Source organism: Balaenoptera ricei, chromosome 14 (genome assembly GCF_028023285.1).
Source record: "Balaenoptera ricei isolate mBalRic1 chromosome 14, mBalRic1.hap2, whole genome shotgun sequence".
Lineage (NCBI taxonomy): Eukaryota > Metazoa > Chordata > Mammalia > Artiodactyla > Balaenopteridae > Balaenoptera > Balaenoptera ricei.
This window is the reverse complement of record NC_082652.1, coordinates 6,262,622-6,282,274: the sequence shown is the minus strand read 5'-3', so window position 1 is coordinate 6,282,274 and position 19,653 is coordinate 6,262,622. Positions and strand designations below refer to the sequence as shown.

Genomic DNA, 19,653 nt, shown 5'->3' with positions numbered 1-19,653 from the left:
CATATAAAGGATATCAAGTTACAGTGCTCTTTACAACCATTTTAGAGCAAATGCAAATATAGAATTCCCATGATGGTTTCTTGAAATAATCTTGGATGAAAGCCAGTATGGTGAAGGTAATTCTTCAAGGAGCTAATCTGACATGGTGCATGTGTGAAGACTCCTTGTGACCTCATTTGATCTGAAAATGGATCCTTTCTGAGGAGTGGAGGAATGATATTAATACTCCAGCAAACCGTGCTACTTCAGCTAGTTTAGTTGCAAAGAAAAGGGACCCACACTGGCTTTCTCAAGTAATGACCATTGCAAGGCTACAATAAATGCTTAATGCCTTCTAAATGCTTTTCATCACAATTAAAGTAAATCCTACAAGGCCCTATATGATCAGGCCCTGTCTGGGGCAATTCCTGCCTCAGGGCCTTTGCACCTGCTGTTCCTCCACACAGAACACCCCTTCCTCAGTTCTTCAATTGCTAGGCTCCTACTTATTCTTAAATCTGTGCCCAAATGTCCCCTCCTTAGAGAGGCCCTCCCTGACCACGTAATTAATACAGCCCTTCTTACCTTCAAGCCATTCTCCATCATATTACTTTATTTCATTTTGTCTTCATAGCAGTTGTCACTCAGAAATTATCTTGTTTACTTGTTTATTTTCTGTCTCTTCTCCTCATGAGACCCAGGATCGTGTCTCTTACTCCAGTGCCCTAAACAATGCCAGGCAGTTAAAACATGCCTAAAAATGATGTGTTGAATGAATGAATACATAAACATACAATGGATATTTGGTTGTCTCATGCCCAGAATGTGAGCCCTGGTCAAGGCTGTCATGTAGAGTTGTAGATGTTGTACACTGCACAACTGCAGGAGGTGCTGCCACTTATGTACGGCACTCCCCTTCCCGAGACATTCACTGTACACCTTACACAGCTATGTGCAGCAACCGTGGGGTATTGGGTCCTCTTGGAGATGGGAACTGGAAAGCCCTAATTCCCAAGAAGGTGCAAAGACCCCAGCTGCGGGACCTGAGGCTCTTCCCTCCAGAGCACATCCACTGGCAGGGCTCAACTACTCTCTTTGTTTCGACTTTTCCCTCTGGGTCTTCTTGTGTGTCCTCTCTCTGTCATTCAGACAACCTGGACTTCTATTCAGGTGATCTTGGTTATAGCTTTGTCTTGCTCATGGCTCTCTAGCGCCCCTCCTGCCCACATCTTCTCTCAACCTCGTGCCTTTTTGTTCCTGTCACCAGTCACCCAGTCCTCTCTACATTCCCAATTCAGATTCCCCAGGGGGAAAATCGTTTTGGTCTCATTTATCCTATTTGGGCAGAATCTTCATGCTCAGCTTCCTCATTGGCTGCCAACCAGCTAATGTCTTGGCCACTGACACTGAGTTGTCACCTCTGTCCAATCAGCTGCACCCATGAGGTGAAAGGTGTTTGGTACAAAACAGGCTCTGCCCTGGAAAAGGTCTGTAGGTGGGGCAGCCTCTCCCTCCTTGAATCATGGGGCACATCATTGACTCGGCCAGCCCCACTTCACCTCCCTAAGGAGAGCCAGGAATAGGCCATGCAATGACAGACAACAGATCCGTTTGTCTGAAAACCAAACTGACTAGGGGCAGGGCTCCTATTCCATTGTGAAAACCAAGCCAGGAAATTAGACTTCTTACCCACTTCACACACAGGCAGAGCTATGAATTTTCACAAAAAAAGCAGCTTTGGATGAACCAGCAAGTACTAGATCTAGAACCTGAGCATCAAGCCCATGGGATATTTGTTTACAGGTTTTCTCAGAAGGAGACTTTTGAAACCAACTTGCAATTTATTCTGCTCTGCCCAGGAGACCCCAACAAATAGAAGCATCTTGGTAGTAAGAAAGCTACTTTCCCCTTCTGAGGCTCAATTATCCCATTTTTCAAATGGGCATAGCCACCCTTGGGCCCATTTAAGAAAGCTTGGAGCCTTTGAGCTGGGCCATGAACACAGATCCACAGCCCTGCCCCAGCTTCAGTGACTGCCAGGGACAAACATTCTTAGGAAACTACAGTCTCTCCTGCTGTGTCACAGTCCTCTAAAGTGGCATCCTAAAATCAGGTCTTATGGCCTATTCAGAGTGAGGACTTTCCTATGATTCCCTATGTTAAGCCTGAGAAAAGGGAAGTCCAGAGAGGTAAATGACTTGACCAGGGTCACCCAGCATCCACGAGGAGGCTCTAGTCTCCCCTCCTCTCTGAGCAGTGTCCTTTTCATGACGCCATACTCTCTTTCTCAGGTAAGCTTTCCTGAGCACTTCCTCTAACTTCCCAGAGATGGGACTGATGTTGCTTAGCCCTACAACACCTGGCATTGGCTTCCAAATGATGGTTAAGGTTGGTTGAAATGAAACCAACCAGACTATTGCCTTCTCAAAGCATTTCAGTGATAGCACATCCCTACCTCAGGGCCTTTGCATCTGCTGTGACTTTTGCTTGGATAGTCTCATGGCTTGCTCTCTGACTTTATTTTTCTGCTCAAATATCATCTCCTTAAAGGGTCTTTCTTTAACCTTCTTATTTAGCTAGCGCCCATCATGCTTTCTTCCTTCACCGTGTTTAGCTTTGCGTGTCGGCTGTCTATTACCTGATGTTATAATATTTATTTCTCTGTTTGCTCATTACCTACCTTGTCCACTAGAATGTCAACTGCATGAGGGCAGCTGGGACATTGCTTTATTCTCTCCTGTGTTCCCAGGTCCTTGAACAGTGCCTGACACAGGACAGAAGTTAATAAATGTTTATTGAATGAATGAATGCCTAATCAATATTTATTTCCTCATTTGGACTTTCTGTTGAAATAAAGAGAAGGGTCCCAGCTGATTCATCCAATGACAAGGCTCTGTAGGGTGACTGACTTGCCCCAGTTTGCTTGGACTTTCCCGGGCTTAGCACTGAAAGTCCAGTGTCCTTGGTCTCTGGTAAACAGGGAAGGTCGCCACCTAAGAGCTATGACTTCATTAGCCCTGTCATCCACGCTGTTAATAATAGCAGCTAACTCTTCTAGGGCCCTTGCTGAGTGCCAGACTTTGCTCTATGCACTTCACATAAATCACTTTGTGAAATCATCATGGCAGTTCCATTTGGCAGCTGTGGAAACTGAGGCACAGAGAGTTAGGTAGTAGGGAGAGGCTTTGAGTCCATGCACTTCACCTCCCAAGTCCAGGCCGTTAGCCCCTCTTGCAGCCAGCCTCTTGATCAGGCACTCACATCCCAGCTCTCCACCCCACTGGCCAGAGAGAGGACCCCAAAGAAGCCAACCAAAGCAGGGGGGCCTGTCAGCTTACAGCTCCTGAGGCCCCTGCGGCTGCCAAGACTCCTGCGGCCCATGAGCTCATGCCTATTTCGTTTTCATCACCCTGGTTCCAAATGAAGTTGGTAAAAATATATGCCTGTATAAATAACTAACTAAAGTGCATAAAGTAATAGTAAGTGGCACAGACCATAAATAATTCTGCAAAATGGGGAACCTGGTGAGCGGTCAAGAGGACTCCTTTGAAAGCTCAAACGCTGACTGTAAATGCCAGGGAGCAAGTTGATGAGCTGAGAATGAGCCTGCCCTCCCCTGGCTTGGAACGGCTCCCATGCTCCCATCAGGATGGGAGACTGTGGCAGGGCGCCCCGCCAGGAGCTCGCCCAACCCGCTGGGGTGGTCTCCCCGGGGAGACAGCCATCGCCTGGGTCTGGGAGCCTGGGGATGGGACAGAGCAGGGGAGCTTGTCCTTCTGCTTTCCTCAGAGACACATCTTATTCAACATATCCTTTTTATACTTGTCCAGGTCTGAGCTATGTGAGTATATTACCTGCTCAAATAAACTAAGAATTAAAAACAAACACACAAGAAAAACTGCCCTATGCATCTTTCTAACTGCCCCCCAACACACACACACACAAAGGAAGTAGTCTTGCCCTTCCCCAAACTTTCCAAGTCCTTGGGCTTTTTTTTATTAGGGATATTGAATGTTCATACCCGTCAGTGCACACCCGGAAGGCTGGTCCAAATGAAAAGGACCAGCCATACCAAGTGTTGGCAAGGATGTGGGGCAACTGGAACTCTCCTCCAGTACAGGTGGGAATGGAACATGGTGCAGTCAGTTTGGAAAACAGTTGGGCATTTCTTAAAATGTTCAACATACACATACCCCATGATCCAGGCATTCTATAAACGTTCACGTATGTTCACCAAAAATCACATACTGCAACATGCAGAGCAGGACTCTTTGAAATGGCCCCGAGCTTGGGGATCGTCCAAAGATCAAGCAACAGGTGAACAGGACAAATGGGGTTTCTATGTGAGGTGCTGTGTGTGAGACCGACAAACATCTGCTACACACAACATGGAAGAATCCCAGACACGATGTTGAGCAGGACAGGGCGGGGCACGTGCCTCTGATTCTTTTTATGTGGAGGTCGGAAGCCAGCACGCGTCCCCGCAGAGTCAGGAGGCGAGGATGGTGGTTGCGTTGGGTGTACGTTAGAACTGGGACGGGACCCAGGGAGGGCATTTGGGGAACTAGGAAGGTGCTGGTCTTCCACCTGGGTGCTGGTTACATGGGTATGTGCACGTGATGAAAATTCAGTGAACTGTATGTATCTGATTTGTACACTTTTATGTATATCGTATGCTTCAATTAAACGTTTTTAAAAATTAGGGAGTGTGGGGCTTCCCTGGTGGCGCAGTGGTTGAGAATCTGCCTGCCAGTGCAGGGGACACGGGTTTGAGCCGTGGTCTGGGAAGATCCCACATGCCGCGGAGCAACTAGGCCCGTGAGCCACAACTACTGAGCCTGCGCTCTAGAGCCTGTGCTCCTCAACAAGAGAGGCCGCGACAGTGAGAGGCCCGCGCACCGCAATGAAGAGTGGCCCCCGCTTGCCACAACTAGAGAAAGCCCTCGCACAGAAATAAAGACCCAACACGCCAAAAATAAATAAATAAATTAATTAATTAAAAATAAAAAATTAGGGAGTGTGAAAAGAGAGAGACCCAGAGCGCTGTGGTGGCCCAGTGCTGCCGCGTGACTTGATTTGGGGTGATGTCCCCTCAGCCTGCTTTTCATTTACAGATATGAAAGCAGCTCATCTGTCTTCCCTTGGGCCTCAGGGGAAAAGTTTCCCTTGTCTCCACGTGAAATCTGGCATCAATTCTAACAAAAGCTGGCACGCTGTATGGGCCTGAAAGAAGCTCCCATCCCCACAGTGGCTCGGATGTCCCAGTGTTGGACAGCAGCGATTGTTTGGCCCCAGTCATGTCCTAGCTGGAAACCGCTGGCTGCTGCTCCCTCTGTCCCCTGGCCAGGGGTGGCCCAGCCCAAAGTCAAGGACAGAGACGTTTTTAGAAGAGCAGCTGAGAAACATTTTGGCAGCTTCTCGGGGTCTGCTCAAGCCTTTAACTTACCTCATGGTCTAACTGGAAGGTATTTGCAGCCCATAAAATTGACATGAGGCATCTTGTTACCAGTGTTATTCTTGGACCAAAACTTCGTTTCGAAGGCACTTGAGACCCAGATATAGAACCCCCCAGTTCACGTGTCTTTCTCCAGCTAGTGTGGGGAGCATGTTGCAGGGGCGTTACCTGGATGGTCCACAGGGCCAGGGATTCTCAGGGCACATACAATTTAGCTCAAGAAGATGCATTGCGGAGTTTGCCTATTTTTAGGTGTGCGGGAGCTCTCTGTGGTCCTGAGCCTTGATTAGAGTCAGCCTAATCTGTTTGAGCGCAGATCCAAAGGATGAATAGAAGGTACTAGTGATGAAGGAAAGAAAGGGCATCACCAGCAGAGAGATTGGCATGTGCAAAGGCCCTGTGGCAGGAGCAAGGAGGAAAGAAGCCCAGGGTGGTCGGGGCACAGGGGGTACACAAAGGCGGGTGGGGGCCAGACCCCACAGGGCCTTGCAGCCACATTGAAGAGTTTTGCTTTATCCTAAAGTCAACAGAAATCATTGAAAGATGTGAAAGGAAGACAGAGCTGGTGTTGAAACAGTGTGAACATGATCAGATCTGCTCTTGGAAGGATCCCTCTGCTAAATTCCCACCATCTGCAAAGCTGCTCTGGGCTGGAGGAAAGAAAGGTGTACAAGACCTGGCCTGTCTCTCAAGAAGTTCACAATCCGGGTGAAGAAACAGAAAAGAACCCTGTGAGGGAACACATGACAGGGCAAATGAATAATCTAGAACAGCACTGTCCACTGGAAATATAATATGAGCCACAAATGCAAGCCACGTATTTTAAATTTTCTAGTAGCCCCACTTTTTAGAAAGTGAGAAGAAACAGGTGAAATTAATTTTAATAAATTTTTTATTTAACACATTTTCATCAGTATATTTAACACATTTTCATCTCAACATTATTAATTGATACGGAACATTACTATTATTATTAATGAGATATTTCACATTTTTTCAGATTACATCTTTGAAATCCAGTGTGTGTTTCACGTTCATGGCCCACCTCAGTTTGGACTGGCCACACTGTGAGTGCCTTATAGCCATGTGAAGTTAGTGGCTGCAGAATTGGACAGTGTGGGTCTAAGCGATGGGTGTTTGTTTGCCCTGAACACTGCCTCGGATGAACCCATCAGGCAGGAAGGATGTGAAAGGGTAGGAAAGATTTTCCCAAATGGGAACGGTATAGGACAAAATGTTAAATGAAGACACAGAAGCCAGGCTGTCGTGTGGGAGAGTGTTCACAGCACTGTGGTTTGTAGCAACCCCAATCAGAAACACCCTAAATGTCCATCAACAGAGGAACAGAGGGATTGGTTGGTGGATTCATACAAAGGAATACTAGCCTCCATACCCATGTCGTGGCTAAATGAAAAACGCAGAAAATAACAAGTGTCAGTGAGGGTGTGGAGGAGTTGGAACCTTTGTACATTGCCGGTGGGAATGTAAAATGGTGCAGCTGATGTGGAAAATAGTCTGGCAGTTCCTCAGTGGGTGAAACATAGAGTCACCATAGAACCCAGCAATTCCGCTCCTGGGTGTATGGCCCAGGGATCTGAAAACAGGTGTTCTAACAAGAATGTGTACACAGATGTTCATAGCAGCATTATTACCAATAGCCAAAAGGTGGAAACAACGCAACGTCCATCAAGAGTTGGATGGATAAAGAAAACATGGTCCATCCATACAATGGAATAGTATTCAGCCATTAAAAGGAGTGAAGCACTGACACAGGCCACCACATGGACGAACCTTGACAATGTTGTTCCAAGTGAAATAAGCCAGACTCCAAAGGCTGCATATTACACAATTCCATTTATATGAAATGTCCAGAACGGGTAAATCCATAGAGATAGAAAGTAGTTTGGTGGTTGCCGGGGGCCGGGGGAGGGTGGAATTGAGAGTGACGGTTTAATGGGGACACGGCTATGGGGTTTCCTTTTGGGGTGATGAGTGTTCTGGAACTAGATAGAGGCGGTGACTGCACGCCACTGTGAAGCTACTAAATGCCACTAATGGTGAATTGTACGTTATGTATATTTTTAAAGGCTAAAAAAAAGTGTGTGGGAGGGTGATTACTAGAGCTACATTTCACTGAACATGAATATATTTCAAAAGAACCTTGGAAGGAAAAACCCAGCTGCAGGAGAACGTGGAGCAGACACTGCCGACAGCAGCCCGGATGTCCTCGGCCCCCCTGGGCCCTTGGTGGAGGCACAGCTCCCACCCCTGCCTGCCGCTCCCCCCGACCCCGACCCAGGCACTTGCGACCCCTCCCCGAGGACTCTCTCTGCCTGCGGGAGTGACCTTCCACCTTGAGGGGTGGGAGGGGATGTGTATTCCAGCATCCCCGCCCTCAGCGGACGCCCTGAGAGTCGCTCTACACACTCAGAGCCCCCCGGGGACCCAGCCCCATCTGCCTAGCCGCCCCTGGGCTCAGCCTTCATTGCCTTTCCTCCCACCCCAGTCCCTCCCCGGCCTCCCTGTCCTCACCTCCCACGTAAACTCTGCACCAGATCCTCTCAGCCTCTGCTTTTAAGGGAACCCAAACCTAAACGAACGCCCATGATATCATATCACACAGATAAGGTTTTAAGCCACGCAAAACAGTACTCTAGGTATTGCTTGGGGGATACACGCACAGGTAGCAAAATGGCTAAGACACGTCTGGGAATGTTCAACCCCCAATTCAGGGCGGTGGGCACGGCCAGAGAGGGGGAGGGGCAGGTAGGCTGGGGGTGCCCTCTGAGTAGGGTGCCCAGAGGGTCTCAAGTGATTTGAAATGTTTTGTCTCCTAAACATGGGTCGTAGGCACAGAAGGGCTTGTTATGTATATATTTCTTGAATGTTTGAAATATATCATCATCGTTGCAGAAGGAGGCATGAGGTAGGTGTATTTGGCAGTCAAGGAGTAGGAGGGGATGGGGGCGGTTTAAGTAAAGAAATGCTGGACGGACGATGAAGCCGAGTCTGGACTCTCGTCCTGGTGGTGACGGGGAGGCCAGGGCACACCACTCTTTTGCATCTTTCCGCTTGTGATCCGAGGACCCAAGGCAGCGAGGAGGAGCCGGGGCAGGGAGGCCACCGTCACAGCTCGAGTAAGTCGGCGTCGGTGGGAGCAGAGTCAGAAACACAAAAGGCCTGGGAAAAGGCAGGAGCCAGCGGTCAGCTCTGCTCACGGGGGCTGGGAACCAGCAAGCGAGGAGCTGGGGCTGCATGTCCGGGTGACAGGTGAGCGGGAGGACCCCTGCAGGGCTCGGGACCCCCAAAGGGTCTTGTTTGTTTGAATCTGTCAGAGAAGAGGGCTGGGATAGGTTTGTGCAGGTCCACACAGCGTTTGCACTTGCTGGGGAGGAGGGCGGAGGCGGGAAGCCTTCTGACCTCAGCACGTGGGATTTCCAGGTAACAACCGGGCTGTGTGCGCCCCAGCTCTGAGCCCCCTGCAAGCCAGCCAGCCCCTGCCTACAGCACGCGTGTGACCACCATCTCCAGGACCGCAGAGGGTGCCTGCCAGAGGGGAGGAGGGACTCGCTGGTGGCGGGCTCTTGGCGGGTGCCTGACTCAACCCTCCTCAAAGCCGTCCTGTTCTGGGGCTCAGGCACTCACGGGAGATCTTAGGATGCGCTGCGTCCTCACTCCACCCTGCCGGTGGATTGCATTAATGGCTCCCATTCTTCATCTCTCTTTGTAGCCGCACTCTGTGCTCTGGAACTTATTTTCCCAGCTTTATTGGGCTTTATTTCAGAGTACAGTTTGATAGATTTTGGTAATTGTATACCAAATTGGCATCATGACTTAGAGCTTTCCAGTCACCCCCAAAGTTCCTTCGTGCCCCTTTGCAGTCAAACCTCATCCCTATCCTCCAACCCCAGGTGATCTCTGATCTCTTTCTGTCACTATGATTTTGCATTTTCTAGAATTTCATATAAACAGATTCATGCAGTATGAGCCTTTATGGACTTAAACAATTAATCTATTTTTTTCCAGCTTTGTTGAGGTATAATTGGCAAATAACCGTGGTATATATTTAAGATGTACCATGTGATGCTTTGATATACATAACACATTGTGAAGTGATGACCTCATGAAGCTAATTAACACATCCATCACCTCCCGTAATTACCTTCTTGTGCATGTAGAAAGAACTCAAGATTTACTCTTAGCAAATTTCAAGTATACAATACAGTGTTATTAACTATAGTCACCATGCTGTACATTAGATATCCAGAAGTTATTCATAACTAAAATTTTGTACCCTTTCACCAATGTCACCCCCTATTCCAACCCCCAGCCCCCGACAGCTACCATCCTATTCTGTTACTATGAGTTCATCTGTTTTAGATTCCACATACAAACGAGATCATACAGTATTTGTCTTTCTGGGTCTGACTATATTTCACTTAACATAATGTCTTCCAGGTTCATCCATGTTGTCGCAAATGGCAGGATTTCCTTTTTTATGACTGAATAATATTCCATTATATGTATTTATACCACGTCTTTATCAGTCAACAGAAACTTAGGTTGTTTCCAGATCTTGGCTCTTGTGAATAAGGCTGCAATGAATGTAGGAGTACAGATAGCTCTTTGAGATACTTTGGATATATACCCAGAAGTGGGATTGCTGGATCATAGGGTAGTTCTATTTTTAATTTTTGAGGACCGTCCATCCTGGTTTCCACAGTAGCTGCACCAATTTACATTCCCACCAATGGTGTGCGACGGTTCCCTTTTCTCCACACCCAGCACTTGCTATTCCTTGTCTCCTTGATAATAGCCATTCTAACAGCAGGTGTGAGGTTATATCTCATTATGGTTTTGATTTGTATTTCCCTGATGATTAGTGATATTGATCAGCACCTTATTATGTACCTATTGGCAGTTCGTATGTCTTCTTTGGAAAAATGTCTATTCAGAGCTTCTGCTCATATTTTAATCAGTTTATTTGTGTGTGTGTGTGTGGTTTTTTTTTTTTTTTTGCTATTGAGTTGTGTGAATTCCTTATATATTTTGAATACTAGCTCCCAGTCAGATATATAGTTTGTAACTATTTTCTCCCATTCCATGATTTGCCATTTCATTTTGTTGATTGTTTCCTTTGTTGTACAGAAACTTTTCGGTTCATGGATTGGAAGAATTAATATTGTTAACATGTCCATACTACCAAAAGTGATCTATAGATTTGACACAATCCCTTTCAAAATTCCACTGGCATTTTCACAGAAAAAGAAAAAATAATTCTAAAATTCATATGGAACCACCAAAGACCCCGAATAGCCAAAGCCATCTTGAGAAAGAAGAACCATGTTGGAGGCATCACATTTTCTGATTTCAGATTATATTATAAAGCTATAGTAATCAAAACAGTACAGTAATGGCATAAAAACAGACCCATAGACCCTTGGAACAGAACAGAGAGCTCAGAAATAAACCCACACAAATATGGTCAACCAATCTTTGACAAGGGAACCAAGAACACCCAACGGGGGAGGAATAGTCTCTTCAATAAATGATGTTGGGAAAACCAGTTATCCCCGTGCAAAAGAATGAAATTGGACCCGTATCTTACACCACACACAAAAATCGACTCAAAGAGGATTAAAGACTTAAACATAAGATGTGAAACCATAAAAATTCTGAGACAAGGATTTGAGTACCAGGGGATAAGGATTTGGGAGGCGAGCCCAGGAAGAAGCCAGAGGAAAGTGTGGGCAGTGAGATGGGGACCGGAAGCCTGCAGGAAAGGATGCATTTTCAGGCAGGTCACTGCTGGGCTACTGAGGTTCAGTACCCGTTGGGGAGCCCTGGAAGCCAGGGTGGAGCATGCCTTAGAGCCACCCCCCTGAGGGCTGCCCTGGTCACACCGTCCCCTGGGGGAGGGGCACGAACTCCCCGGTACTTCCAGCCCAGGAGCGCCGAGGGCAAGAGTATGCAGCATCAGAGCAGCTGCTCCCCTCCTGGTCCCCTTCTGTCCCTGGAGGATGTCAGTAGGGAAGCACCAGGATGCTGAGTAGGTGGGAACCCCGCTTGGGCCTCGGAGTCCTCAGGCCCCATCCCCACCCCCCTTTGTCGCCGTCTGATATCTTCAATACCCGATTTCATGAGCCCCACGAGGCCTGCAGGAGCCTCCCAGGCTCCAGGCAGGGTGGGGTCTAGGCCTGGTGCCCACGCACCTCTGGGCCCTCCACCTCTACCCCAGCTGTTCATGCAGCACGTATGAGCCCAGCGGCTGAGTTTGTCTCTGAATCAGGTGTTTGACTCACTCACAGTGATTGCGGCTGATAATTCCTGAGCTGACACACATCCACTTGGCTCCCAGGCCTTGTTTGGTTTGCACCCCTCGTTTATTATCTATGATAGGTTGGAGCTTAAGAGCATCAGGGCTGCCTATGGAAAGCCCTGGTCCCTCCTGCCCTGGGATCATCTGGGTCCCCAGGGCTCAGGCTTTACAACCTCTGCTGCTGGGTTACCACCTCCCACGTGGAGCCCCTGCTGGTCTGGAGACGAACTGATGGACGGTTCACCAGCACGGTCCAGAGAGCGTGCTGCCAGACCGGGCGGGGCTGGGTGAGTCACGCTGGACCTTGCTTGGTCATCCAGGTGTCAGGGCTGGCCTGGCCTGGATCATCCTGGGGGGTGGTGGGGGAAACCCCCCAGCAGGGCCTGTCAAGGGTAATAACCCAGCAGGAGGGTTTATTTGCCTTCTCTGCACGAGATCTGGGAGGGCAGGGCTTACACCCCAGCAGAGCTTGCTGCCCGGGGGCCTGTCCTCCTGGGGGGGCCTCCTGCCTCTTGGAAGATAATCAGCCTTGATGGTTTGGGATGTTACCTTCCCTAAATGCGGGGCTCTCATTGTCAGAGTTTAACAGCAAACGAAACCAGGGTTTCTCAGAAACAGTTACTGCAGGGGAGCAGATGACTTCAGGTGGAAAATTGAACGGACTTAAACGAGATTGAGTCACATCATGAGAAAGTTATCCCCCCTCCAATGCTCTTTAATCCAGCTGATTCTTACAAAGAAAAAAAACTCAGCCTGGCGCTAATGAGTCTTGCCTCTCTAGCACTTCCTAATTTTCTTTTTTTTTTAACAAGAAAGGTTAGGCTTCAGGCTGCAAGTCTTACACAGTCCATCCACGTGGTTAGAATTTAATAACCTTGTTTCATTTTCATCGAGTTTACTTTTGCAGTTGTGTGTGCATGGCATGGTTTTCCATTTAGAGGATTGATATGAAAAAAAATTTAGATTAATTTATTTTACTTTATTTATTCTTACAGTGAGTCCTTAATATACTTTGTAAATAATAGTATGAATTGGGGTCTACAGACTGAAGCCCTGGGCCCAATCCAGTCTGCAGCCTGTTTTTTGTCAATAAAGTTTTATTGGCACTTAGCCGCACCCACCATTGACACATTATATTGCTCTGGTTGCTTTAACAGTACAGCTGCAGAGTTGAGTAGTTTCAACGGAGACCATCCAGCCCACAATGCCTGAGATATGCACCATCTGGCCCTTTATGGAAAAGTTCACTGATCCCTGGTATAGGTGGTACACTGATACAGCAAGAAATTTGGAAGTGATAAACAAAGGGCTAAAATTTGGAAATTATTGATGAAACTAAGTGTGAATTTCAGGGCCTTGGGTAATCATAGAAAATTATCAAACGTCTGCTTGTCTGATTACTTATCACCCTGAGATACTGCTATGATGACCACATGAGCTGGAATTCCATGTGTTATGTATCCTTCCCTGGTTCTGGGCAGCTGGTATTGGGAACAGGGGTGTAAATGTCCAATTTCTTCTTCTCTTTTCCTGTCTGGTTAGACTTTAATTTTCTCTACTAACTTAAGGCTCTAGACCTATGCCTGGTTTCCCATTTAGTCCTCTGGTAGCTCTGAGCAATCCTCTTTTCCCAGTTAATTATTTAATTACAGTATCTGCCTCCCATTCAATAAGCATTTATTGAGCTGAATTCTGAGTTGGAGATACAAAAATGAAAGACACGACGTATCCTTGTGGACAATTCACACCTTGTGGAACTCACCACCACCACAGTCTTTACCACCATCACTGCCACCATCACCACCATCACCACCCCCATCAATCACTATCACATAAATGAGCCAACCTGAAATTGCCTCAATGCTTGAAATACCCCAAGGGCACCACAAACAGTGTTAGAGGTAAAGCTTCTCAAGAACATTAGGGAACCCCTATCTTGCCAAAGCACCAGCCCCCTTCTGCAATGTCCATTAGGCTGGAAACAGACAGGTCAGGGCTGTCCCCTGTCAGGAAGATAAATCTTCTTACGGCTTTGCTCAACTTCTCCAGGAAAACTATTTGTGGCTTAGCAAGTTGTATTTTATATATATAGTTTTATAAATTTATTATTTATTTTTGGCTGCACTGGGTCTTCGTTGCTGCGCGCGGGCTTTCTCTAGTTGTGGCGAGCGGGGGCTACTCTTCGTTGCTGTGCGTGGACTCTAGGTACACGGGCTACAGTAGCTGTGGCATGCGGGCTCAGTAATTGTGGCTCACGGGCTCTAGAGCACAGCCTCAGTAGTTGTGGCACACGGGCTTAGTTGCTCCACGGCATGTGGGATCTTCCCAGACCAGGGCTCGAACCCGTGTCCCCTGCATTGGCAGGCGGATTCTTAGCCACTACACCACCAGGGAAGCCCCTGTATTTTATATTTGAGTGGCCCACAAATACATCTTCTAAAACTCCTTTTTCCTTTTATGTATTTGCTTACCCTAATTTAGGCACTTAGAAAAGACCCAGAATTCAGTGAGTGAGTCCCCGTCAGGCGCCAAGAATAGAAGCATGACCAAGGCTCAGAGGGCTCTCATCATCCAGATGCCAAGACAAACACACTCGTAGCCATTGCCTGGGAAGCGGTGGCTTGTTCAAGTGCCAAAGGCGGGGAATAGGAAAGACAATCAAGAGATCAACATAGAGAGCGATTTCCCTCCCCAACTTCTCTGCCAATAATGCCCGTGGCATTGCCAAGTGCTCCTCCAGTGGGCAGAAGACCTACAGACTACATCAGGGCCCTTTTTCACCAGAGGTCGAACCGAGATCTAGAAAAACAATGGCAAGGTCTGCCTCAGGCAAGTCTCCATCTCCAAAGCAGAAGCCGTTGGCTTAAGCCAACCGTGTTGGCAAAACCTTGTCTGGGTGAAAGGTACAAAGCCAGGAAAGAAGGATGATGAGAAAACCAAGTCTGAGTGCCTGCTCAGGGATGCAACGTCATGACCTAAAGTTATTCAAATTTAAAAGTTTATTTTTTAAAAGTATATAACAAGTCTTGGACTTGAAACCAACCAGAAGACCCCTTATTTTATGTCCGCAACATATGGCTTAGTACTTTCTACAGGACTCATTCTCTTGCCCTTGACTCATCAACATGGTAGCTACTGGCCACAGGTGGCTATTGAGTACTTGATCCACACTGTAAAGTACATCATGTTTCAAAGGCTTAAGATGAAAAAATAATGTAAAGTGTCTAATTAATAATCTGTCTACATTGATTACATGTTGAAAGGATAATAGCTTAGATGTATTGGGTTAAATAAAATATAATACAATGAATTTCCCCTGTTTCTTTTTATCCTTGTTAATGTGGCTACTCGAAAATTTAAGATACACACGTGGCTTGCATTTGTGCCTTGCATTTTTGGCTCTTATCCTGTTTCTATTGGACGGTGCTGTTCCAGAGCGTCCTTCCTCCATCCTTGGTGGGTGAGAGGTTTCCCTTCTGATGGATGCACATGAGATCCCATTCTGAATCCACCCAGTGTGACCACAGACAGATCCCTTAACCTATGTGAGCCTCGCTTTCATCATCTGGAAAATGGGTATTATAATAGTGTCCACATCAGGGAGCTGTTACGAGGATTAAAAGAGGTGTTACATGTAAAGTGCTTAGTGCCTTGCCTGCCATACTGCAAGCCTTCAATAAAGAAATAAAATGTTATTTTTCATCTCGAGCCCCCTTGCTTTCACCTACTCTTAAGTCTGACTCCTTTTACTTTCCTTCAGAGGTTGGTTTTCTTTCTCATCCCTCCTTGGTAGCACCTGGTCCTCTTTCCCTGTGAACGCTTCCATCTTCCAAGATGCTTGGTCTCCCCCAGTTCTCAAGGGAAAAAAACCTTTATTTGGACTTGTTTTTACTACTTACTGTCCAATTTCTCTCCTTTCTTTTGCAACTCACATGAGTGCCTACATTCCGTTCCTCTACTTTTTTTTTTAAGACTTCATTTTTTTTTTTAGAGCAGTTTAGGTTCCCAGCAAAATTGAGGGGAAGGTACAGAGATTTCCCATGTGCCCCCTGCCCCACACAGACACAGCCTCCCCATTATCAACATCCCCACCAGGTGGTACATTTGTTACAACTGATGAACCTACATGGACACATCATTAGCACCCAAAATGCATGGTTTACAATTACAGTTCACTCTTGGTGTTGTCCATTCTGTGGGTTTGGACAAATGTATAATGACATGTATCCACCATTATGGTCTCATGCAGAGTATTTTCACGGCCCTAAACATCCTCTGTGCTCTACCTATTCATCGCTCCCTACCCTCTAACCCCTGGCAACCACTGATCTTTTACTGTCCCCATACATTTTCCTTTTCCAGAATGTCATAGAGTTGGAATCTTCCAGTGTATAGCCTTTTCAAATTGGCTTCTTTTACTTAGTAATATGCATTTAAGTTTCCTCCGCATCTTTTCATGGCTTGATAGCTTGAAAGCACTGAATAATATTCCATTGTCTGGACGCACCAGGGTTTATTTATCCATTCACCTACTGAAGGACATATTGGTGGCTTCTAAGTTTGAAAGAATAAAGCTGCTATAAACATCCATGTGCAGGTTTTCATGTGGGCGTAAGTTTTCAACTCCTTTGGGTAAATATCATGGAGTGTGATTTCTGGATGGTGGGTTCGCTCCTCCACTTTTGATCCATCTACCCCTTTCAGGATCCCTGGCAAACCCAGCTTCTGCTCACGCCCTCGGGCCAAAACCATCTTAAAATGTAGCCAGTGACTTTTATCTCACATGCCTCTTGCCCAGTCTCATCCTTCTCAACCCTTTAGAATAAAAACCAAAACATAAAACAAACTTAGGGATGCTCTTTTTTTTTACATGTACTTTTTATTACGGCAATCCAGCTTTCTCCCAAAGAGTATCTGAGAGGTTGCATCTTCCTGGAGATGGGTGGTGGAGGCTGCTTCTATCTTCATCTCTAACCTCCTTGCATGTGGGGCATGAGGACATTCCTGTTTGCAGATAGCTGTTTTTATTCTGGATGGGGCCCTTCCCAGTGGCCTGGAGGCAAGAGGTGCCCTGTGGGGGGCAGAACCCCATCCTGGAGCCCCTCCAGCCCACGGTCCCTGGAGAGCAAAATTGGCATCTCCAGTCCAATCATTTTTTTCTGCCACATGTGCTAAGCAATAAACAGCTCACTGGGACCGAAATAAAAAGGTCTTTATGGAGAGAACAAACACAAGTAAATGCCAGAATGCAATTTAAATGAATAAATAAACCCAATTCCAAAGGCTGCAGGCCACAAGATTACAGCAAGACAAGCCAAGCAAGTTGGTTTCTCATGAGTTGGCTTCTTAATGTGAGGGAGAAAGAGCCGTCCCAGGCCCTGTCAGCAAATCCCAACATCTCCAAGTCAGAGGGTCCCAGCCCCCTAAGAAATGAAAGCACACAGCACCAGTTTTCTCAACCAACAACTAGACTTTCAAATTTTGCATTTAGAAATAAAGGCAAGTTGAATCTCAGAGACTCGGGGAAAGAGGGCATTCCAGCCTCGTGGAGGCTGCAGGGGGGATGGGGGCCTGGAAGGTGATGCTGGCCCCAGTGGTGCATCTTGTCGTCTCAGGAACCCTGCCTTGGATATCCCCTGCCGGTATGGGGAGGGGGCCCTTTCTTGGTCTCCATTCACTCCATCAACATTTATTAAGCATTTTGGGTGCTGGGCAGTAGACAGGGAAACTCACAAGGATTAAACACCGTCCTTGCCTTGCAGGAGCTCTCCGTCTGGAGAGAGAAGCAGAATCACCATCAGCTTCTAAGACGATCTCCCAAATGAGTGAGTGAGGTGGAGGTGGGGGGCACTGGTGAAGGGGCAGTGAAGACCACCCGAGTTCTGGGGGCCAGGTCAGAGCGTGGCCGGACTTGTGCTGTGAGAGAAGAGAGGCTGAGAGACACTTCTTGGGTGGGGAGGTGTTGGGGATATTGTGACATAAACCAAAGAGGCAGGATATGGTGGGTCCGGAGGGACTTTGATGCCATTTTAAGAAGCTGGCTCAGCATCCAGCAAGTGATAAGAGAGTCCCTGAAGGATGTGCAGTCCATCTTGGCATCTTCTATGAGTCACTCTGTGTGGTGGAGGGTGAATTTGGGGGCTTGGTGACAGAGACTGCCAGCTACCCCTATATCCCTGCGCTCCTTTCCTTCCTGGGTGCCCCCCCCCACAAGACTACATTTCCCAGAACCCTTTGCCCCCTCAGTGGGGTCATGTGACTAGTTCTGGGCAAGAATGATGCCAGCACTTCCAGGCCTGGCCCCTAAAACGTCCCTAGAGAAGCGCCAAGCACTTTCCAGTCTCCCGGCTGAACACAGAACATCCAGTGGAGGATGCTGGATGGAGCCACAGTATTGAAGGCATCTGGGTCCCTAGATCACGATAGCAAAGACCAACCTATGTCAGCGTGCGTGAGCAACACATCTTCATTGCTGTCAAACCACTTCGATTTTGAGATTGTTATTGGAACAGTGAGCTAATCTCATATGTCATCTGATTCAACATCTGTGATTGAGACATAGTAGGAACCTAAGTCAGCGGATGGAGACAGGGATGAGAAGGAGGAACAGATTAGGCGATAAAATGATCACCACCTGATAATGAACGAGACACGGGACATGACGGAGAGGGAGCCACAGGTAGCGTGGGGGCTGGAGGACTGAGAACCCAGGAGAAAGAAAAGTCTTGCCAAGGGAGGTGATGCATGTAAATTCACACTTGGTGAATCTGCGGGAACCCCGTGAGGGCGCCTTGGAGACCGAAGTGAGGAGTTTGTGCCAGACGTAGACAGATGGCACCTGGGGCCAAGAGAGAAGTTAGACAAGCATGAACAATGCTGCGGAATGGTTCCAGCCATCACAAGGGGTATTAGCAGACACCAGTTACTTTCCTCCACCTGGTCCCCCCAAAAAATTACAAGGAATACTGTGAACAAAAAAGAAAATTCACATAGGGTCCCTAATCTCTAGAAGTTTAGATTCTTAAGAGTTGGAGTCGGTCTTTGGCAAAAACCCCACTTTGTTTCACCAACTAGAAAAACACGAGTTAAAAATGAATGTTCTCAGCTGAAGCAAAATTTTGAAGAGAGAAAAAGTCTAGAGCTCTTCCCCCAGCTCTTCAAATGCTCTCCTGGGGCACCTTTCCTAACCTGAGGGTGGGTAGCAGATCCTCAACCAGCCGAGATCTGGGAAGTTGCTGGTGTGGTCGGCGTCTGGTCTGCCCTGCTCCAGTGCAGAAACAAAGTGGTGTTTTTCTGAGGGCAGTGGGGCATCTTTGCCACTCCAGGCCATCAATTACACCTCTGGTTTGAACCTACAGTCTGGCTTTTCGGGGGGCGGTGGGAGCTGTGGCTGCCAGCTTGAGGAGAAGCCCAGAATAACAGTATCTGTGTCTTTGCCCCAGACATCCCACCCACCCACACTGGGCCCTTGTGCAAGAGAATTGGAGCAAAACCGAGAGGCAGGGTCCCGGGCCTCGGGGGCCGCTCTGGACTCCCTGAAATCCTCACACTATTTTTCAAACACTGGGGGATCGGTTAAAATCCAAAGTCAGTTTTTCCAAGTTATGCTTTTTCCCCCTCACTTTAACCTTATTCGTAACTCCATGGGCTTTTTAACCTTTGTGTGGGTACGGGTGTGTGAGTGTGTGTGTGAGTGTGTGCATATATGCATGTGTGTGCATGCATGGCTAGGCCTGTCTGCACACACATATTACAGGGGAATCAGACAGAGAATAGGAACTTGGGGACTTAGCACCATAGAGAATTGTAAGTAATGAATTCGTCTCAATTTCCATGGCCCTCTGGCACTCAACAAGGATAAGTTGGAAAAACTGGTTGAAGTCGACACTATATCATTCTA

At 47.4% G+C, this 19,653-nt stretch overlaps 1 protein-coding gene across 1 annotated transcript in view; it reads left to right on the top strand.

The window, feature by feature from the left end:
• Positions 1-19,653, top strand: part of RFLNA (refilin A) — a 222,653-nt gene that overhangs the window by 153,361 nt on the left and 49,639 nt on the right. The window contains exon 3 of the mRNA XM_059893962.1: positions 17,516-17,578. The gene's annotated coding sequence lies outside the window, so the exon portion shown is untranslated. The remainder of the gene's footprint in view (positions 1-17,515; positions 17,579-19,653) is intronic.